The 24,245-nt window shown below is 42.5% G+C and overlaps 1 pseudogene; it reads left to right on the top strand.

The window, feature by feature from the left end:
• Positions 1-11,450: 11,450 nt before the first annotated feature.
• The window catches only part of LOC103298016 (60S ribosomal protein L4-like), a 55,596-nt pseudogene continuing 42,801 nt past the window's right edge, over positions 11,451-24,245 (top strand).

Genomic DNA, 24,245 nt, shown 5'->3' with positions numbered 1-24,245 from the left:
TTCAACAATAAAGAATTTAAATTTTAAAGAATCCATCTTTGATTAATCTTGCAACTGACCCTGGACCTGTTTATTTCTCCACTCACTCAGCATTATGCTTGGGTGTCTACTGTGCACCCGGCATTATGTTAGGTACTGAGAATATAGCAACAGCCATAAATGATACATTTCTTGCTTTCCAAGAATGGGTTTTTAGAATTAGACCCTAAAAACCCCATAAGTATGGAATGTTATAGGAGTATAGAGAGAAAGCACAAAATTGGTTTATAAATTTGCCTTACTATATTCTTTATATTGCTCATATCATTCCTCATGACTGTAATAACTGTCTTGCTCTTTCGCTGCCCATACTAGTAGAGTTCAGTTTAGGTTCTACAGAGTTCCACCTCCTTAGAGAAGTCTTCCTGCACCATCCCCAAGACATCATAAGTATAATATTTATTGATCATATAATGTTTTCTGGGTCCTTATACATGCAAGACTTTTATTATCCTCACATCAACCTTTTGAGGAAGTGGTGATTATGCTCACTTTACAAAGGAGGAAATGAAGCTGAGAAAGAATAATTAGTCTTTCAGTCAAGATGGCAGCACAGGTAACTGCAGTACCTGCATCCTCCAACAACCACATCAAAATTAGAACTAGCCTGGCCGGCGTGGCTCAGTGGTTGAGTGTCACCCTACGGAACCATGAGGTCATGATTCGATTCCTGGTCAGGGCACATGCCCCGGTTGCAGGCTCAATCCCCAGTGTGGGGTGTACAGGAGGCAGCCTATCAATGATTCTCTCTCATCATTGATATTTCTATTTTTCTCTCTGTCTCTCTCTCTCTGAAATCAATAAAAGTATATATTTTAAAAATTACAACTGAACTACAGAACAACTATCATTCAGAACCACTTGAAATATAGCTGAACCGAAATCCTACGACTAAGGATATAAAGAAGAAGCCACATCGAGGCCTTGGCCGAGTAGCTTAGTTGGTTAAAGCTTGGTCCCGATACACCAAGGTTTCAGGTTTGATTTCCAATCAGAGCACATATAAGAAGCAATGAATAATGCATAAATGAGTGGAACAACAAATTGATGTTGCTCTCTCTCTAAAAATCAATGAATTAAAAAAAATGGTTTTTTATTGATTTCAGAGAGAGGAAGGGAGAGAGAGATACAAACATCAATTATGAGAGAGAATCACTGATCGGCTGCCTACTGGGCATGTGCCCTTGACTGGAATCAAACCTAGAACGCTTCCGTCTGCAGGCTAACGCTCTAACCACTGAGCCAAACCAGCTAGGGCAATGAATTTTGTATTTTAAAAAAGAATAAGAAGAAGCCCACTGAGACTGATAGGAGGAGCAAAGATACAGAATGGGCGGCTCCCACACCCACATGTGGCAGATAAAAATCAGGAGGGAGCCCTGGCTGGTTTGGCTCAGTGGATAGAGCATTGGCCTGTGGACTGAAGGGTCCCAAGTTTGATTCCTGTCAAGGGCACATGCCCGGGTTGCGGGCTTGATCCCCAGTGGGGGATGTGCAGGAGGCAGCTAGCCGATCAATGATTCTCATCATTGATGTTTCTACCTCTCTCTCCCTCTCCCTTCCTCTCTGATATCAATTAAAATATATTAAAAAGAAAACAAATTAATGATACAAATATAACATGCATTGATTTACACTTGCTTACACACTGTAGACCACTTAAGGGCAGAAATGGTAAAGTATAATATCTTGGGCACAGTAGACATCTAACAAATATTTCTTGAATTAAATCAATTGAAGCCAGGGCTAGGTACACAATTTACAAAGCCAGTGGAGAAAAAGAAAATGAAAATACAAGTTCCCTTGTTCAAAAGGCAGAAAAAAGTGCCCTAAAAAGACCCTGACTAGGATTCCTCAGGGGTTAGAAGCTCGGCCTGTGTGCTGAAGGGTCTCGGGTTTGATTGCAGTTCAAGGGCATGCACTTGGGTTTCATGTTTGCTCCCTGACAGGTGGCGTGCGGGAATGGATGTGTCTCTTTCACATCCATGTTTCTTTCTCTCTCTCCCTCCCTCCTTCCTTCTCTTCCACTCTCTGTGAAAAGCAATGGAAAAATATCCTCAGGTGAGGATTAACAACAACAACATGGGAGGAGGGAGGAATGGGGGTGGGGAGGGGAATGGGAGATATTTGTAATACTATCAGCAATAAAAAATACATAAAAAACAACAGCAACAAAGTGCCATAAAAGTACTAAAGTATAATGTTTATATCAATGTTATTCATGATAGCCAAAAAGTAGAAATAATTCAAATGTCCATCAACTGATAAATGGATAAACAAAAGTGGTATATCCATACAATGGAATATTATCTATATACTAGGGGCCCAGTGCACGAATTCATGCAGCTTGAAAGGAACTGTGGGCCACGAGGCTGCAGTGGGCACAGGGATGCATCCTACACACCCCCGCTCAGCCCTTCCTGTCACAGCCCCCAGTTCCCTGTCTGCCGGCAGCCCTGCTCCTGCCACCACCGCTCCCACGCGCTGATGGTGTAGAGTGACTGGGGCAGGTGCCAGCAGCAGGTGCAAGTGGGGCCAGTGCCGTAAGCGGGTGCGAGTGGTGGCTGCTGCTCCAATTGCCCCTCAGGAGCAGGGGGAGGTGGAGAAGCCCTCAGGGGTGATTGGGGCTGGCAGCCCCTGCTGGCATCCTCTGATGGCACCGAGCGATCGGGGCTGGTGCCGGGTGTGGGCAGCAGGTGCGAGCAGCGGCTTTGGCGTGGGCAGCAAGTGTGCGCAGGGCCAGTGCTGGCAGCAGGTGCAAGCACCAGCAAAGAATTTTCAGTAACCACCAGAGGCTCGCCCTGATGACAGCGACCGGCACCCCACCTTGGTCTGGCGCCCCCACTCACCTACTCCACCATCCTGCCGTGGCTGATGCCCACCATGTTCTGCACTCTGCCACCTGCTGCTGACGCCCACCATGTTCCGCTCATGCCCCCTGGTGGTCAGTGCATGTCATAGCAACTGGTTGTTCCGCCGTTTAGTCTATTTGCATATTAGGGTTTTATATATCCTATCTCAGTGGTCAGCAAACCATGTTCGCAAGCCACATGCGGCTCTTTGGCCCCTTGAGTGTGGCTCGGCGTTAGAACTACTTCTTCAAAATAGACTCACGCAGGCCGAAAACCAACTTCTGCTCCTGGGCTGTGAAGTTTCAATCGCACTGTACGTGTGCGCCCGCATGTGGTATTTTGTGGAAGAGCCACACTCAAGGGGCCAAAGAGCCGCATGTGGCTCGCGAGCTGCAATTTGCTGACCACTGTCCTATCTAACAAAAGGGTAATATGCAAATTAACCATCACTCTGTCATAAAGATGGCAGTGCCCAGTCCTCTCAGCCCCACTGGAGTCCCCCAGTCCCAGGGTTGCGGCTGCTGAGAGTGGGCAGCGTGAGCGGCCTAGCAGAATGCTTGCTTTGTCACCACGGAGACAAAGCAAGCATTCTGTGCCTGGCTGCAGATGGGCCTCTGGGCCGCAGAGAGTCTCTGGGCAGCGGGCGCAGAGTAGCCAGGCACTGCAGAGAGCTACTGGTGCACGGATTCATGCGCAGGGCTACTAGTCCTACCTAATAATAGACAAATATGCAAATTGACCATATCTCCGACACGCCCACAAGCCACGCCCACCATCCAATCAGAGTGAGTATGCAAATTAACCCAACCAAGATGGCTATAGCCACAGAGAGCAAGGTTTCCTAGGTAACAGAGGAAGCCAAGCTTTCTGCCTGCCTTTGCCAGGCCTAAGCCTCCACTCAAGCTACAAAGTTTCAATTATAGAAGGTAAACAAATTCAAACAGAAATGGCGGCAGAATGGAGCTTGAGAGAGCAGGCCAGGGTTGCTCCCGGCAACAGGGGAAGCAAAGCTTTCCGCACACCCCGGCCGGGCTCACCCGCTTAAGGCTACAAGTTTCAATTATAATCCCAACAGAAATGGCTGCCAGCCTCGGAGGGAGCCCCAGACTTGGCTCTGCTCCAGGCTACAAAGTTTCAATTGTAGAAGAAAAATAAATTCCAGATACCAGGGCCTCCACTTGGGTTGCCAGGGGGTGTGGCCGGCCTGCAAACCACCACAGGCCCCTCACTCAGGCCGCCCCACGTCCCAAGGGAACCCCACCCTGATCCAGGACACCCTTCAGGGCAAACCAGCTGGCCCCCACCCCTGTACCAGGCCTCTATCCTATCTAATAAAAGAGTAATATGCAGATTGATCATCACTGCAACACACAATATAGCTGCCCCCATGTGGTCAAAGATCCTGCCCCCATGTGGACACAGGATGGCCACCATAAGATGGCCAGCAGGAGAGGGCAGTTGGGAGGCACCCGGCCTGCAAGAGAGGGCAGTTGAGAAGGACCAGGCCTGCAAGGGAGGACAGTTGGAGGTGATCAACCCTGCAGGAGAGGGAAGTTAGGAGTAACCAGGCCGGCAGAGGAGGGAAGTTGGGGGCAAACAGGCTGGCAGCAGAGTGGTTAGGGGGTGATCAGGCTGGCAGGCAGAAGCGGTTAGGGGCAATCAGGAAGGCAGGCAGGCAAGCAGTTGGGAGCCAGCAGTCCTGGATTGTGAGAGGGATGTCCGACTGCCCGTTTAGGCCCGATTCCCAGTGGGATCAGGCCTAAACGGGCAGTCGGACATCCCTTGATGGGTCCCAGATTGGAGAGGGTACAGGCTGGGCTGAGGGACAACCCCTCTCTGTGCACGAATTTCGTGCACCGGGCCTCTAGTATAGATATAAAAAGCCAGCGACCGGAATGCCGTAACGACCAGAATGACCGGTCGCTATGACGCCCACTGCAGCCAGTGAACTGGCCTGATCTGGGGGTGGGGCCGGCGGCCAACCTCCAGCGGCCCCTCCCCCTGACTTGCCATACCCCAATCGGCTCCAGCCACCCCAATCGGGGGCAGGGCCCACCGGCCAACCTCCTGCCATCTCCTCATCCCGACAGGCCCGGCCCTGATCTGCCCTGATTGGGGCCGGGTGGCTGGACCCCACCCATGCACGAATTCATGCACTGGGCCTCTAGTTCAGCTATAAAAAGGAATGAAGTACTGATACATGCTATAATGAACCTTGAAAGCACTATGCTAAGTAAAAGAAGCCAGTCACAAAAAACCCCACCACATTTATATGATTCCATTCATATGAAACATCCATAACAGGGAAGTCTATAGCAATGAAAAGCAGATTAGTGGTTGCCTAGGGCTGGGCAGGGCAGAGGGACCAGCAGTGATGAGAGGAGGCTTTTCTTTTTGAGGTGATGAAAATGTTCTAACATTGATTGTGGTAATGGTTGCACCTATCTGTGACTACACTGAAAACCATTGAATGTACACTTCTAATGGGTGAATTGTATGTACTAAAATATAAAGTTTTTTTCCTTTCTGCAATGATATTTTTAATTGGCTATTTAATATCATTTTAAATAAAGAAAAAGTTAAATTTAAATTTTAAGCATGAATTTTAATGTTCATTTTTATATTGCTCCATGTCAGTTTTAAATGCAAATATAAGGGCATTTAACTCATGCAGAATATCAAAATTACACAATTCATGTACAAGAGTGGGCAAAAGTAGGTTTGCAATTGTATACAAAGAAATAATACAATAATTAATAAATGAAAATACAAGAATAAACTCTATGTTTTACATACTCACAATTGGAAATCTACTTTTGTCCACCCCGTACTGTAGTTCATACATGCACATGAATTTCATTCTTTTGTTGTTGTTGTTAATCCTCATCTGAGGATATTTTTTCCCATTGATTTTTAGAGAGAGTGGAAGGAAGGGGGAGAGACAAAGAGAAATATTAATGTGAGAGAGACACATCGATGGGTTGCCTCCTGCACATGCCCCAACCAGGTCTGGGTATTGAACCTGCAACTGAGGTACATGTGCCCTTGACCGGAATCACACCCGGGACCCTTCAGTTCACAGCCTGAGACTCTAACCATTGAGCAAACCAGCTAGGGCATGAATTTCATTCTTAGCAGAACAGTGGAAAAGCTGCACAAAAGTAACTCAACTGTTTTTATATCACTTCTTGAGATGCACACATTCTACCAGCATTACCTCCAGCTTACTGATGAATAAGGAAGAGCTGAAAGGAATAGAAGTATGGGTTGCTATCTTTTCCTTTCCTTCTATGTCATCATACTCAGCATAAGTGGTTGGCTAATCCTATTTAATAAAGAGGGAATATGCCAATTGACCCTCACACCATTGCAAAGATGGCAGCACTCACAGCCAATAAGGAGGGAATATGCTAATTGACTGCCACACCCTCAAAGATGGTGGTGCCCACAGCCACAAGATGGTGGCACCCAGTCCCCTTAGCCCTGCCGGGGTGGCAGGCACGCGGCAAGGCCAGGCCCACCCCGAGGCGAGCCCAGCTGCTCCGCGTGCCTGCCTCCAGAGTCCCCGAGTCCCCTCAGCCCCCCAGCCGCCCAGGGCCGGCCTGAGGTGCAGGCAAGCCTCGGATGGCGGCTGCCCAGCTGCCCAGGGCCGCCCAAGGCTCAGGTAACCAGGGCCAGCTGAGGCTTGCACTGCTGACAGTGGCAGCAGCAGAGGTGTGATGGGGTGTCACCTTCCCCTGATCGCCGGGTCGCCTCCCGCCCCTGAGGGCTCCTGGACTGTGAAAGGGGGCAGGACGGGCTGAGGAACCTCCCACCTCCAGTGCATGAATTTTCATGCACCAGGCCTCTAGTATTAGTAAGAAAGGCTATGATAGGGTTCTTAGTCATTTGTGTTTCTTAGGATGCCATTGCTTGCTTTCTGCTTTCAAAGCAAGTTCTGGTTTGAATAGAAAACATGGTCTCTCAGGGCTGTTAGGAATCCACTTAGTTTTGGACTAAGGTGACCAGACGTCCCGCTTTTGGCGGGACAGTCCCAATTTTTAACTATTTGTCCCGCGTCCCACAGCGTTTTTAAAAAGTCCCAATTTTTGGAAAGAATGCATGAAAAGCTAGGGAACGGCGGGAGAACGGGAAGGGAATACACGGTTTTCAGTGGCCATGTGGCTATTTAGCCAGGATATGAGTTTTATATTATTTTTGTTAATTTTATAATGTTAAACTTTAATAATAACAAATAATTGTTGAGAACTGATTATCGAGAACTGCTTATCAAAGTTCGCATTGTTGATCAGTTGTTAGAATTTGACCACCATTGTTTGGACTTAATGAACAATGGCATTTTTGGCATTGGCAACGACGAAAACATTTTGTAACTGTCTCTCAGACGATACACATCGTACTGCGTGCTAGTAAGCTAGTTAAACAAGTGATGTCATTACAAATCAGCTATTCAGATAATTTAGGTAAGTAATTTATTTATTTATTTCATAAATACATAAATTTTCTTGAATTTAGCAGACAGTACTCATATTATTTATATTTTATAGTGGCGGCAAAAAGTCTAGCGCCGGCCTTGAAAGTGACACTTATGACTTACGTTTCGGCAAATTCAGAGGAAAAATAATACAAGTTAGTATTGTTATTATTTAGAAAGAAATATAGGATTAAAATAATTTTTAAAATATAGTTACTTTATAACAATCAAATTAATTTAATTTATAAACTAACAATAAAATATGTAATTATGTACCTACTTACTGTGTTTTTAAGCAATCCTATCTAATAATAGACAAATATGCAAATTGACCATACCTTCGCTATGCCCACGATTGGCCAGGAGGCGCGCGGGGGGGGGAGGGGGGCGGGACTTGGGGTGGCCGGGGTGGCCGATTGGGCCGGCGGGACGCTGAGCTTGCGTCGCCAGCGGCGGCGCGAGCTCAGCGTATGCGCCATGGCTGTGCTGTGGCACAGAAGGGGCCTCTGGGGCAGCGAGCTCACGTCCTGCCGGGGACCATCAAAAGCGGGGGGGCTGGGTGCCTGTCTGCTCAGGCACCAGGCCTTTCAGAAGCCTTTGCCGTGCTGGAGGCTTCTGAAAGGCCTGGTGTACCAGTGGACAGGCACCCCGCTCCCCCGTGATCGAAAGTGAAAGCATGTAGGGGACCCTACACATGCATGATTCAATCATGCACTGGGCCTCTAGTATGTATATAATAATTTATAATATAATTTTAAATTATTTTTTTTAGATTTTTAACATGATGAGTAAGAAAAGAGGATGCAAATTCAACGATGATCTAAGAAGTGAATTTCCTTTTATTAAAAAAAACCAAAAGCGATTACAATATAGACCAAATTTTTAATCAAGAACCCCCCCCTCCAGGCCGAAATCAGTTTGGCTCAATGGATAGAGCATCGGCCTGTGGACTCAAGGGTCCCAGGTTCGATTCCGGTCAAGGGCATGTACCTTGGTTGTAGGCACATCCCCAGTAGGGAGTGTGCAAGAGGCAGCTGATCAATGTTTCTCTCTCATCTGATGTTTCTAACTCTCTATCCCTCTCTCTTCCTCTCTGTACAAAATCAATAAAATATATTTTAAAAATAATAATAAAATACATATTAAAAAAAAAAAAGAACTCCCTCCCGCCCCCGTCAATGGTGTCCCGCTTTACCAATGTTAAAATCTGGTCACCTTATTTTAGACACAACCTTGTACTGCTTTGAATCTTACTGAACTCTCAGGCATTGTGGATCTATACTGGAATTCTGTGTTTCTGGGGTAAATCTTGAGAGTTAATGCAAATTTGGTAGTAAAAAATATGGAGGACAGAACCAAGTTTTTGGTCTAAATCATGTAAAATAAGTTAAACTTAAATTGCATTCTATTAACCAATATGAGTATATCTCTGTAGGCATAGTTATATTGAAATAAAGTTTTAAAAAGAAAAAAAAATAGTGATGTTCATGTGCAGGCATCACTATACCATCAGACTTCACTTACAAAATACACTTTCAAAGATAAAATTTTTAAGAATTTCAGGATGGAGACAGCAGAGCATTAAACCAACTCTGATTGCACAGATTGCATGTCCATGAAGCCAATATTGATTGAAATATTTTATTTCTAAATGATTTTAAATATGTCTTTGGATAAGCAATATATCTGAGGACATGAAATCACAAGTTCCAATCTTTTCTCCACCTGCGTGACTTTGAGCAAATAATGTATTATTCTTCAGGCTCTCAGACTTTAATTGAATGTTTTCATCTTTCCCTTATACTGTCCTGACTTTAAAAAGCTAGCAAAGTGAATTGCATTTTGCTCAACAATTCCAGATTCAGTTTAAAGAAAAGTTCAGTGAAAATACATTCCATAATCACCTGGATTTCTAGACACGAATCTAAGTGTGGAACAGATTGTCCTGTTCAAAAGGTTTCTACCCGCAAGAGGAACTATGGTTGACTGAGGGAATGGGGAAGGGGTTGAGTAGTTAGATTTTAGGGAGTGCATGGTTGTGGTTTGTTGGGGCACACATCTAGGGCATGCATCATGGTTCATTGGGGCATGCATCTGGTCTGTATTTGCATCGAATAAATAACAAGAGGTCTGGGATAAAAGTCATCAGCCTCCCAATCCTCTCTCAGAATAAATGAGTTGAAAGGTAGTTTGTAAATTACAACTGCAGATGCTCAACGATAAATTTTAAATAGCTTTTTATCCACAGCTAATTTAATTGCCTTAATAAATGAAGGTCATCTATACAGATTGCCTAAGGGAAATATTCAAATAGTAAGTTATTTATACTACTTCCTATTTAGCCAGAAAAAATACTTTCATCAGGGTTCACGTAGCTAAAGCATGGAACACTTCTGCTATTTTATAACTATTACAGTAATAGATCAAAAATACTTACTGAATATAGAATAAGATGAAATAACCTAGTTTTAAAGAAAAGCAGTTTGGCCCGGCTGGTGTGGCTCAGTGGTTGAGCGTTGACCTATGAATCAGGAGATCATGGTTCGATTCCCAGTCAGGGCACAAGCCCGGGTTGTGGACTTGATCCCCTGAATGAGGCAGCCAATTAATGATTCTCTCTCATCATTGATGTTTCTATTGCTCTCTTCTCTTCCTCTTTGAAATCAATAAAAAAAATTTTTTTTAAAAAAATGGAAAGCAGTTTAAACTGGGGTGATGGGCTGCTAAATGTTATTGAATGCAGTAAATTCTACTATCCATTATTCTATTACTAAGAAAAAGTTAACTGACATTTCTCTTTTTAACCCAGTACAATATAATGATTATAGTTTCATATATGACCCTGAGCCTCATGTAGTAATTAAAATTTTTAAATGTGTCATTACATTCAATTTTATTTTCATAGCATTATATTTCAGTGCTTTGATTTAACTCCCAGAACATTATATTTATAGTGTAGATATGGTGTTTGATTATCAAAATATCCCTATTCTCTGACCAAATATACTCTAAGTGAAGATTTTATTTACTTATTTTCTAGATTAAGATTTATAAACTTCTCTATATAATATATGGTTAAAAATGTATTTTTACTCTTTTTAAAAAACTGTTTATCATTGTCAAATAAGTATAATGCATTTATTTATTTTTCCAGATCCCTGACCTTCTAGGGTTATAAAAATCACTTTCGTTGCCTTCTTGTGTCACAAGCCCTTCTATCAAAACAAAGTGTATTCTTGCAGAAATTGCCTGATGCAGGTGTAAGTTTTATCCCTGTGCAGATGGATGATATATACAGTTTGGGAACAGGAGGTGGAGGCATGGGAAACACAATCCCAGACCAATTTTCATGGCTTTGTTCTAGCATAGAGCAACCCGAGAGCCACCTGGGACCTTCTACATTAGAAAACACTCGGTGCATGAAAAGATGCACCAACCTAACCTTTTAAAATGGTGATGCACCTAGCTTTATTTCTTAAAGAAAACCATTTAACTCTATAACTAATGCCAAAAAGAGATTTCTAAAACTCCTCTCTCAATTACATTTTCTGACATAAAATTGTAGAAATCAAAATTTCTCTTACTCCTATTCTCCTTTCCCCTGTGTTTGACTTACATGCCTTCCCAAGGTATTGAACTCTGTATCCAGGGACTAACTTTATCAGCGACGACATTAATCCAAGCTTTATCTAAAAGATCCTTTATCTGAAAGAAGTAAGTCTTTGTTGCTAATCGAAGAACCTATAAATGATCATTGCCAGCATTGATCACCTGTGATCTGGGAAGCTGCATTGGAAGCAATGAAGCCAAAGAGAAACAATTTTTTAATGAACTTGGTAGATTGAGGAAATGCTATGGTTGTAATGTTTCCTGAGTCAAACAGGGCAGCTGACAAAAAATTTCCCATTGTTTCCTTATGGGTAAGATGTGTGTGTGTGTGTGTGTGTGTGTGTGTGTGTGTGTGTGTGTGTGTGTGTTTAAATTTTTTAGATTTTTATTGTTTTAAGTATTACATATAGTATTACATATGTCTCCTTTCCCCCCCATTGACTTCTCCACGGCCAACCTCAACCCCCATGGGTACGATGTTAAAGTTACAGGCAGATGGCATTACAAGTGTCATCGTAGCTGGTGGGACTTTGTACCCAAAGGCTATTCTCTGCTAGTATGGAGGGAATTTTCTAGTAAAGTGTCCTGAGCAGGTCCTTTGACTTGCCCAATACAAGATTTACATCAGTGATTTAGATCATGATCTTGAAGGGCTTTAAAAATATTTTTTTATTGATTTTTAGAAAGAGGAATGGAGAAAGAAAGAGAGAGAGAGATTTGTTGTTCCACTTACTTATGCATTTACTTGTTCACTGTTGTATGTGCCATGTCAGGGATCCAAACCACAACCTTGGAGTGTTTGGATGATGTTCTAACCAACTGAGCTATTCAGCCAGGGCTTGAAGGTTTTTTTTTTAAAGCAAAATTTCACTCAAATAAAATCTTCACAGAAGACAAATTTGTATATAAAATAGATGAAAATGGAATGGCTTTGGTGAAGGTGTGGAGTAAACAAAGACACGTCCACACATCTGTAGGTCTTTCCAGAGCTCAGTTAGAGTTCTATTGACCCAGGTTAATAATACGAGCTAACTTTTATTGGGACTCACTATATGCCAGGCATTGTGCTAAGAACTCTAGAATCTATTATCTCATATAATCATCATCACACTTTTCTCTGAGAAAGAATCCCTTTTTAGTTCCATTTTACAGATAAAGAAACCAAAAGAGGGAGTTATTAAGTTAATTGCTATGTTAATTAATAATTACACAGTGATTAATAATGATGCTGGGCCTTGACACCAGGTTTCCTGACTCCAAAGCCCAGGCTTTTCACTGCCATGTTTTTTAACCTCCCATGAACGAATGCCTGTTACAGGTGTCAAATGTTGGGCAGGTCAGGGAGGTGAGGGGAATAACAGTGGCATTGGGCTCAAAGCAGCCCAAACCCCAAAACACACCGTCCAGCCAATCACACTGAATTGATCTGTATCTGCTTTCCCATCTCTTATCTCCATCTCTTTCCTCCTTCTGCCTCTCTTCCTCTCCCAGCTGCTCATCTGTGGCTTCTCTTTGTCTGCAGCAACCCTTGGTCAAATTTGGCACCTTGTGGTTAAGCACAGGCTTCACCCTACGATGTTCCCACTGCTTCTCTGACTGAATCTGACACTTACTTCTGCTTTCTAGGAGCCCACGTATCGGTTTTCAGTTTTGTGATGCCACAGGTGTGGCCACCAGAACGGCAGATGTGGGGCAACTGTTGGTACTGCGAAAAGTAAGTGAACATCAAATGTGTTCTGTTCCCTTTACTTAGAACAAAAACACAAGACATTTCTCTTTTGAGGTAAAATAAGGTGCTCTAGTTCCCACACTTATATGGGAACTTCTTCCTTCCTAATAATTCACTGGTTTGAGCAAAAGTGTTTCAACATTGCTTTGAAAAGAAAAAAGTTGCTTATACTGGTAGATAGTCACTAACCGAATACTTGTAAGAAGTGTGAAAACTGCTTATTTTTTCTTTCACAGCACACACACACACACACACACACACACACACACACACACTCACACACATAGTACATACCTCAAATGCAGTAGGCAATTAATATTAGTGTAGAATTAGTATATGGAAAGAATCTTTCCGCAACAACCAACAAAAACACATATATAGAAAAATGTGTTTTCAAAGAGAATTTTAAAAGTATTTTCTCACCCTAGCTGGTTTGGCTCAGTAGATAGAGCGTCAGCCTGCAGACTGAAGGGTCCCAGGTTTGATTCCGGTCAAGGGAGTGTACCTTGGTTGCGGGCACATCCCCAGTAGGGGAGTGTGCAGGAGGCAGCTGATCGATGTTTCTCTCTCATTGATGTTTCTAACCCTCTATCCCTCTCCCTTCCTCTCTGTAAAAGAAAATCAATAAAATATATATTTTTTAAAAAGTATTTTCTCCCTGATACTTCCAAAGTTCTCTCCATGATAGGGTCCAAATGAACTATGAGTTCAAAGAATCTGAGTTGCTACAGGAGCCTGGTTTTGGCTCTCATCACATGGGCTCCTGAAAATAAGCCCCAAAGAAGACCGAGAGATGAAGCAACCAGACGGCACCTACCTCCGTGTCACCCAGAACTTTCTGTCAGGGGATAATGTTCTTTTTTTTTTTTTTTTAATCCTCACCCAAGGATATGTTAAAAGAGAGGAAAGGGGAGAGAGAGAGAGAGAGAGAGAGAGAGAGAGAGAGAGAGAGAGAGAGAGAGAGAGACATCTATGTGAAAGTGAAACATTTATCTCTTGCTTCCCATATGTGCCAGGACCGGGGATCAAATCCTCAACCTGGGTATGTGCCCTGACAGGGAATCAAATCTGCAACCTTTTTTGTATAGGATGATGCTCCAACCAACTGAGACACCTGGCCAGGGCAAGGGGCTAATGTTCTTTCAGGCGCTTCAGCTCCTATGTCCACCATGACATCAAATATTCTATCATTCCGTGGGCCCAGGGAAGTGCCCGCCTCTCTGGAGAAACTTTGCAGTAGGAAGCACTGCCCTTTTGCTTGCTGAAGGCCCAGATTACATACTTTCTGTCTGGGTTTCAGTCACAAAATCAGTAACATTTCTGGAGCTTGGAACTAATTAAGAGAATATGTAGGAGTCAGACTGTTGGAGGCCAAAATATCCCCTTAATTACTGATAGAGGCTAGTTCGGAGGATGTACTTTAGCAGCAGAACTAGACAGACTGACCCACACACTCATAGGCAGAGAAACAGGAAGGAGGATGCTCATCTATTTCAAAATTCACCAGTCAGGTAATTCACTCTGCCTGCCATGCGGTGGTGTGAAAGAAGAATGGTCTGAGGTAAGAATATATACAGACTGGCCTGACCATCTACCTGGTCAGGAGCATGGAAGAAAAGGATTGGACGATTGGAGACAAGGAACATAGACCTGTGACAGGATAGAGAGTAGGCATCAAGTAAGAAGATTTTTGTATTGTGTTAATGCCTGCCAGAGCATCTACCACAGAAGTGCTGAACAAAGTGGACAAAATTTCTCAGCTAGTTAATGTTAGCCAGCCTTTGCTATTGTCACCCCTGGAACAGGCACGATGGGCACATGAACAGACGGGTTATTGTGGCAGAAATGAAGGCTATGAATTGACCCAAGGCATGGAATTCTACTTCCCAGCGCCAGTCTAGCTATTGCTGCCTCTAAACATCCAACGGTCAGCAACATAGACAAAACTGGGGTCCTCATATGGAGCTATTCCTTAAAGAGACCAGTTTGAGGGCCCCTTCCATCCTGGAAGAGCCACTGGTACATCCTTGGAAAGGATAGATACTAATTCCAGGCATGGGATTGCCTTTCCTACTTGCGGAGCCACAGCCAGTACTGTCTTTGGGGGAGGGGTTATGGGAAGCTTGATCCCTGGATATGAAATCCCACTCAGCATAGCCTCTGACTAGAGGATTCATTTCATAGGAAAGAAGGTGTGGGAATGAGTCTGTGACTTTATTTTTTGTTTGAATGGCGTGGTTTGAAAATAAGGTAGTTTTTCCATTTTTCATTTGGCATTACCTAAGTAGCCATTGTGGAATTGTTACATAAAAAAAAAAAATGCTGTTATGGGCTGAATTGTGTCACTTTCAAAATTCATGTTAAAGTTTTAACCCTTAATACCTCAAAATGTGACTGCACTTGGAGATAGGGCCTTTAAAAAGGTAATTGGGGGTGGGGGGAAGGTAATTAAGGTAAAATGAGGTCATTATGGTGACCCTAATCCAATGTGACTGGTGTCCTTATAAAAAGAGATTAGAACCCAGACATGCACAGAGAAAAGATGGCCATCTGCAAGCCAAGGAGAGACTTCAGAAGAAAACCAACCCTGCCAACACCTTGATCTGGGACTTTCAGCCTCCAGACTGTGAGAAAATCCCTTTCTGTCCTTTAAGCCACCTGGTCTGTGTTATTTGTTATGATAGCCCTAACACACTAATTCACTTGTTAGTAATAATTAGCATTTATACAGGCATTCCTTGGAGATATTGTGCTTTTTGGTCCCAGACCACCACCACAAAGCAATTATTGTAATAAAGTGAGTCAAAATCTTTCTGCTGGTGGTGGGTCTTGCCTTTAATTTGTAAAAAACATGACATCTGTGAAGCACAATAAAGTGAAGCACGATAAAACCAGGTATGCCTGTAACGGTTAATTTTACCATTCACAATTTAGGTTATACACTGAGTGGCCAGATTATTATGATCTCTGAACGCATAATAATCTGGCCACTCAGTGTATATTCTATATAATAAAAGGCTAATATGCAAATTGTCCCCTCAACCAAGAGTTCGACCAGCAGGCAGGCCGGCCAACCGCCATGTCCATGTCCCCTCCCCCTGGCCAGGCTGGCTGGATCCCACCCATGCACGAATTCATGCACCGGGGCCTCTAATATATATATTTATATATAATGCATTCAGAGATCATAATAATCTGGCCACTCAGTGTATACCTTAATTGAATCTCATCACAACACTATGAGGTGATTGGTCAGGTGTTATACGTTTTCAATTAGGGAACTGAGGACATGGGAATCCCTAAGATCACAAAGTGACAAAATTAGGTTTCAACCCAAGTATTTGGACTCCAACTCCTCTCTATCAAGCGGGGCCTTCTCTATTTAAAAATTATCAGTGACTAAATTCTTTGCTTAGAAAGGCATATCAGGTTTCTCTCATTCTGGTGTGCCCTCGCTTTCCTGCCATCTACCATCATTCACCCTCAACCCATGCTGTATCAATGTGGAGTTACCACTCTTCATAGATCAAATGCACCTTGCTCTCTCATGCCACTGTGTGAACTGTTTCCCCAGCTGAGATGCTTTTGCTCCTCTCACACCTTGACAGATTACTACACATTCTTCAAAATCCAGGTTAAATATCACCTTCTCTGTGAACCCTACCGTGACTTTCTCTCCTCTGTGCTCCCATATTTTGCATAGGATTCATTTCTAAGCAAATTAACAGAATGAACTGGCTAGGGCTTTGGAGCCAGGCAGATATATTGTAGAGTCAAATCCTGGCTCTGTTGTGCTTCATTCAGTCAAATAGCTTTTACTGAGAATGAATTACATGAAATACATTGAGCCATGTTCTAGGAATACAAAGATGGCATAGCCATGCTCACTCTGAAAGAAATTCAGTCCTAATGCAATCTAGTTGAGGATTCAGACATGTACTAAATGCAAATTTAGAGACAATGCTCTGCTAGAGATGGACAGGAAGCACTAGGCAAGGCACTGTCCCTTTTCTAGGTCAAGGAAGGCTTTTTGAAGGACAAACAGGAATTAGATGAAGGCAGATAGAAAATTTTAGGTAGAGGAATTAAGTGTACAGAAGAGAGCGAGAGAATGGCAACATAACTCTCTAAGCCTCTGGTCTCCTCATCTGCAAATGGGGAGACGCACATCTCCCTATTGGGGTTGGTGGTCGGGTTAAATGACGTATCATATGGAAATCATGGAGTAAAGTGCCTGACGTTGAGTAAATGTTCAAAATCTTGAGGCTATGATTTTCATGTTGTGATTCTTGCTATGTTTCTGTCTCTCCTGCTTGGCCATGGGGGTTCCTCGAGGGCCGGAAACAGTCTGATTCACCTTTGTATCATTAACTTCTGGCACTCTGCCTGGCACATAGTGAGTACTCAGTACATATTTATTGGATAAGCTTATGAATGTATAAAGAACTCAGCATGTGTCTCAGAATCTCGTCTAGTCTAAAACAAAAGTAAGAAGGTTAAGAAGGGAACAAAAAAGTGATAGCACCCCTAAAAAATTCTTCAAACTTTTCAAAACTTTCCCTTTTAAAATTAGTAGAAAAAAGTGGGGCTTCCTCCTGGGATTTGCCTCCTAATTTATCAGAAATTACCAAACCTGCTACCTTGAACACCCAGAGAGCAACAGGTCTAGGATGAATTGATTTATTTTTATTTTTAAAATATATATTTTATTGATTTTTTACAGAGAGGAAGAGAGAGGGAGAGAGATAGAGAGAGAGAAACATTGATCAGCTGCCTCTTGCACACCTCCTACTGGGGACGTGCCCGAAACCAAGATACATGCCCTTGACCTGGAATCGAACCCGGGACCTTTCAGTCCGCAGGCCGACGCTCTATCCACTGAGCCACACCGGCTTCGGCTAGGATGAATTGATTTTGATAGAAAAAGGGGAGGAATAAGTACAGGTCAGACCAAGTATAAATCCAAATCCTCTGACCTTTTCCCCTTCAACAATGATCAGTACTTTGTTACAGAGGATTTAAAGATATACTTAGCATCGAGAAGTTGCTCAATGATAGAATGCTGGAAGACCAATGTCTTAAGAACTCCCTCCTTTTCCCATTGGCAAGTTTTAAGGGAGGGTCCTGGGATCCTGGTGAAAAACCTTATTTTAATAAATGTTATAAATATCATGTGTATAAATAGAAGAAGTCTTTATTTCAACCATTCTTTTTAGCACCAAATGATTATAAGATAAATAGACATCAGTCTTCAAGGTCAGATTCTCTTGAAACAATCCCAAGCTATTAACTGTGAGAGTAATTAAACTGTAATTTAAGCCCATTTTAAACAGCCTAACAAATCTCTGCCCAGCCACGCATTCCTGGAGGAGATGCTGTGCTTCTAGACTCACATTAAAGATACTCCAGCTGAATGTGTAACCTGAATTATGCTCCGAATTACCACATCCACAGTCTACTCTCCACTGTTCCATCTGTTTTCTTCGGTTTATATGCAGATCCTGCCAAGCAGGTGGTCTATAGCTTGCAATTGACAACACTTACCAGCTGTTAGCTTTACACATTGCTCTAATTTAAATGCTTAATTGCTCTCAGTGCACTCAATTTACAGCTCATAAACACCCTCCCCAGTGGTCCCCAAACCTCTTTACCTATGATAGATCATAGTGTCCCTTGGTAGAAAATGAAATAGCTGAATAACCTTATACTTTTTAAATGTTTATGATTATTTATTAGGAAAAAAAACACTGCACCTGAGTGTTTTCTCTTAGTTAATTTTGGAGAGTAGTAAAAAGATCTGTTCACTGCCAAGTCTCCTCCTAGTCCCTTAACATCCTTTTTGAAATAGAAACACAAGGATGTTGCGCCCTTTACAGTTATGGAGAGTCCAGGATGACCAGGGAGAATCAAGGAAATTGAAATACTTTGTGGACAATGACTATATCATTGCAAGCTGTTCCCGGGTCAATGGCATCTAACTAAGGTAAAGAACCCAGGTCTGTAAGGGTCACGGTCTGGTGAGAGAGTCTGTGAAGGCGTTTCTGTCCGCCCGCCCCCTTACCTAAGAACTGGAGTGTTGATTTTGAAAGAGCTCATCTCATTCCACTTCATTGCTTTATGGCTGAGGACCCTGGGCCCCGGAAAGTGCAAGTGGTTTGCCCAGCTAGTGAGTGAGAGGGGGCGGGTCCCTGCCTCCTTGGGCAGCATTTGACCACTTGATCACCCTTGTCCCCAGTTTGTGGCCATCCACTGCAGCACGAAAAAGGGCAGAATATTAAGTAAGCCTTTTTAAAGCCTTGCACAAGATACAGAAATGGATATTTTTCAACCAATGATACCCAGGTGTTTTCTGCTGTAAACCAAACCACATGTGAAAATAGAGATTTACATACCAGTGGTCGGCAAACTCATTAGTCAACAGAGCCACATATCAACAGTACAACGACTGAAATTTCTTTTGAGAGCCAAATTTTTTAAACTTAAACTTCTTCTAACGCCACTTCTTCAAAATAGACTCGCCCAGGCCGTGGTATTTTGTGGAAGAGCCACACTCCAGGGGCCAGAGAGCCGCATGTGGCTCGCGAGCCGCAGTTTGCCGACCACGGTACTAGGCTAAATTACAGAGTGCTTCTTGACTTAATTTAAAAGGCTTTTACTACTGAATTCCCTTAAATATCTAGCTCCCTAGTGAATTTTAAAGTTGGTTTATGTTGGCCTCCTGAACACATCTATTATGTAAATTAAGGTATTTATGCACTCAAACTGATTAGCAAGTGTTTATAAAGTACCTAACAACTGTGCCAGGTGCTGTACGATCTTAAAAAATAATAAGTACAATATAAGCAGTGTTCCCTATTGACAAAGAGCTTGCATCTTAGTTTTGGGCACAAGACAAATACATGAAACAACTTGAAAACAAAACAGTATGCAATGAAGTGTTAAGTTGGACAGTATGGAAAATTTGTAGGATATGGATAATAAAGAAAAGCAAGTGAAAACTTTGTGAGACTTAAACTTATTTGTATGATTTTCTGTTTATTTTTGGGCTAACAAATGGAAACACAAATGAGAAACTTTGTCCTTTACTCCTTTTAAAATACTAGTCATTTAGCTCTGGTGGGAGTTATGTGGGGGGAGGGGGCTTGTGGAGGGATTTAATAAAAAAGGAAAAGAGAGAAAGAACTCATGGACATGGACAACCGTGTGGTGATTGTGGGGGGTGGAGGGTGGAGGTGGAAGAGGTATAGGTAGGATAAATGGTGATGGGGAAAAGAATAAAATAAAGAGAAAAATAAATACTAGTCATTTGGCAGGTTTGCAAGAGTTCTAATGTCCCCTAGTGGCCAGTCATAATAGTACTGTCCATTTGCATTTACTGTTCTGCAACAACTTGAATGCCAAAAACAATGGAGAAGACTTTAATTCAAAACTGCTTTTCAAAGTTTTCTTTGAATAACAGAGGCCACACAATACAGTTCCTGCTCAGGGCACATGCTCTAGTAGGGGATGTGCAGGAGGCAGCTGATTGATGATTCTCATCATTGATGTTTCTATCTCTTTCTCCCCCTTCCTCTCTCTGAAATCAGTAAAAACATGAAAAGCGATCTCATTATCTGCTGCATCCCATGGGCATGGCCACCTCCTCTGTCTTATCCTGGAATCAGGCTTCAAGAGCACCTCATTCTCTTCTCCACTTCTAAGAGTTTATATTTACCCAAACAATTCCAGAAACTGGGGTCAGAATCGGAGGACACTAAGCTTTGTTTTTATGGAAGTAGCAAAATGAGGCAAGTTTCTCTTGACTCTTTTCCAATTTTTTTTTTTTAAAAATATATTTCTTTATTGATTTCAGAGAGGAAGGAAGAGGGAGAGATAGATAGAAATCATTGATCGGCTGCCTCCTGCACGCCCCCTACTGGGGATCGAGCCCGCAACCCGGGCATGTGCCCTTGGCCAGAATCGAACCTGGGACTCTTCAGTCTGCAGGCCAACTCTATCCACTGAGCCAAACTGGCCAGGGCTCCAAATTTGTTGATCTGTATTTAGGCTGTCTGCTTCCTACTCAGAAGTTCAGAACTAAACTCTTCTCCCTCAAGTTTAATCTGTAATCTATGGCAGAGCCTTGAGACTGGGCCAACACTCCATGGAGGCCATCAGAACAACACTGTTTTGGAACAGAGTTCTTTAGAGCAAAGAGCTATGTAAAATGTAGAAAATGGGAGAGTAAGAGCTGCCTCAGTTCCAACTCTCTTTGATCATCGTGAGTTTTGGCACTGGAAGATGGCATGCCAATTTGCACCAAAAAGCAAATTACCAGTTGGAGATAATCTTTGATGAAAACTTGGCAACCCTATTGACACTGCAGATCTTTTTCAGATTTCAGCCAATGCAACCCTCCAGGGAATGTGGACTGAGTGACACATCACATAGCTAAAAATAAAGCGGTGGCTAATTTGATACCCACTACTAGATGACAAAAAAGGAACCTACCAAGTGACTATAATTATTATTTCCAACATTTTATATGCTGGTAATTGAGTTTCCTGTATTCATATCCTAAAATGTAAACTTTTCCAAAAAATTAAATTCAAATTTGTTGTAAAATAAAATTTCAAGATCTAAGGAAGTCATAATTGCACAAATATAAACAGATGTCCTTATCTGCATTGGGTTAGTATTTAGTTTATGGTCCTTATAATTATATCAGTATTGTAATCATAGCTTTAGTTAAAATGCTATTTTAGTCAAGTTAAACCAGAGGTAGTGTGTACAACCAGTTCTGCCACTGGACTGAAGCCTCCTGAGGGTAGGTGTGTGTTTCAAGTGCCCTTACACCTTCCATGCAGCAGAGGCTTCCGGCTGTCCTCCAATATTCATGGTACTACACCCCTAGTTGTTAAGTGGGCCGAATGGCCACTCAGAATAAAAGCCACATTTCCTCAGCCTTCCTTACAGATAAGTGTGGCCCAGTAATTAAATTCAGACAAAATACCTGTAAGCATAGGTGTTACCTAGCAACCTCCAGGAAATTTCCTTAGTTTAGCTTTCCTCTCTATTCCTTCCTTCTTCCTACTGGCTGGCTGGTAGATCTGATGACTCGAGGTGAGCAGCTATCTTGGACCATGAAGTGATCTTAGAAGAGAGGCCAGGCCTGGCAGAGCAACTTCATGGAGCAAAATCACCACTCTGGTTCTGGCCTACCTCACTCTGGACTTGTCTGGGGGATAAACTTCTATCTTGTTCAAGACACTGTCACTTGCAACTGAACATAATTCTAAACAATAAGTCCTAAAATCTCTAGCATATTCTAGCATATCACCAGAGCAGAATATATAGTAATAGAAGTTTATTAAATAAATATTGTAAATATTGTGGTATGCATTATTTTTGTTGGCCCAGAAGTTCATGGGCAGAAACAGGAAAATAAAGAGGTTATCCCAAGGTCAGCAGGAAACGGGGTCAAGGAGCTCAAACAACCAGGAGATCGGCAAGTGCCAGACAAATAAGGGAGAGTCAAAGCTAAGGCTCAGTGAAAGAAGACATGACTTAGGCTGGGGATAAGAGGGTTTTAGAAACAGCTGTCCCTGGCTTGGAGGATAATGAGCAAGGGTCTATGTCAGAGGTTCTCTGGGGGTAATTTTGCTCCGTAGAGGACAGTGGCAATATCTAGAGACATTTTTGGTTGTTACAACTGGTTGGGAGAGGGTGATGCTGTGGGCATCTAATGTGTAGAAGCCATGGATGCTGCTAAGATTGTACTATTAGTCCTGGTCAGGCATCTCAGTTGGTTGAAGTGTCATCTTGATATGCCAAAGTTTCAGGTTCAATCCCAGGTCAGGGCACATACAAGAATCAGCCAAGGAATACATAAATAAGTGGAACAACAAATCTCTCTCGTTCTCTCTCTCAAAATCAATCAATCAATAAAAAAATTAAATCCTATCATGCACAGGATAAGCCCTATAACAAAGAATTATCTGGCCCAAAATGTTGACAATGCTGTAAGAAACCCTGGTCTAGCTGACTAGAGTTATACAGGTGGGACCCCAAACTCCAGTTACTCTTGGAGTTCAGGCCAGAGGTAATATGGATCATTTAGCCAGCCTGGATAACAGCTTGGAAATAGACAATCCAGACTTTCATGTTCAGCATCATTAAACAGACTTTGTGACTAAACTGACTACCTACAAATTGTGCGCAGAATATTAAATAGCTTATACCTCAAAGTTCCTCCCACAACAGAAAGATAATTGCACCCTACCTAAGGCTGAGACTGTGACATACCTACAAGCCATTCAGAAGAGTATGGGATATAAAATAGATAAATATTGGGGTCCTAAGATCTCAGATAGAGAAGGCCCCTCCCATTCCAAATGTGAGGAAAGGGATGAAATTGACAAGCAGCTTTGCCTTTGATGTACGTCATTTGTGTGTAAATGTGTGAAATTGTCCCCATGCTCCCAATGCCAGGGCTTGGGCAGCAGATCAATGTCAGGGCGACTGAGAGGGCAGATCTAGTCTTGATTCTACAGTTGACTTTCTGTTTGAACTGAAGTAACCTTCTGATTTTTCCAGGTGCTGGTTTTCCTTACAGTGTGTAGGTCAAAATTATCATCAGTTGGAGGAGAGGCCTGAGGGAAAGAGAGAGGAAGAGCCAGTTGATTGAACTGCTCAGGCTTCGAGGCGCTATGTATATAATCAGTCAGCTCACTTACATCTCACACTGTCTCTGTTGGCTCTAGGATGACAGTACTGGAAATAAAGTCCTATTTATAGTTCTGCATCTATGTTAGCATACATACATTCGTTTCACATATTAATTAGATCATAATAATTACTTTTGTTTCTCAAAAACCTTTTTTGCCCAATTGCATTAAATATTTATTGAATGCTTATTATACACAAAGCCCTATGCTTGGTGTATGTGGTTCCTGTCCACAAAAGGCTTTCCTTCCCGTGGGAAAGCAGACATTCACACAAATAAACTACAATACAAGGTGGAAAGTCATATGCCATAAAAGGATATAGCATGTTATAGGTACACAGGGAATGGAATAACCGACGTTGTTGGAAGCAATAAGTTCAGTCATACATTATTTTGTTTTTAAAAAATAGTTTTTGAACTTCTGCTATATGCCAGGCAATCTGCTAAATGTTGGAGATTTAAAAATGAATGCGCTCCAAGAGCCCTTAGTTGAGTGGTTAAGAGATGCATATAGAGAAGTATCATTTGAGCAACATAATGTTGAAAGTTGTGCATAATCCCTTCAAAGGTGAGATATGAAGGAGGGGTTGTGGCGATTATTTCGGGCAAAGGATGAGCAAAAGCTTGGGATTCCAAATCAGCCTCTATGTAGTTCCTCATCACTACCAAAATCTCAATTCCCACCCATAACCACGCCCGTTATACTTTAGTTTAAGAGGGGCTTTTACCCTGAGTCCACTCTGTAATATCTTCCATGAGGAGTTGGGTTTTTTGTTTGTTTGCAGAAAGAGAGAAAGAGAGAGAGAGAGAGAGAGAGAGAGAGAGAGAGAGAGAGAG

This window comes from Eptesicus fuscus, chromosome 9 (assembly GCF_027574615.1).
Source record: "Eptesicus fuscus isolate TK198812 chromosome 9, DD_ASM_mEF_20220401, whole genome shotgun sequence".
Classification (NCBI taxonomy): domain Eukaryota; kingdom Metazoa; phylum Chordata; class Mammalia; order Chiroptera; family Vespertilionidae; genus Eptesicus; species Eptesicus fuscus.
Note: the sequence above shows the minus strand (reverse complement) of the source record. Positions and strands in the feature narration are given on the sequence as shown.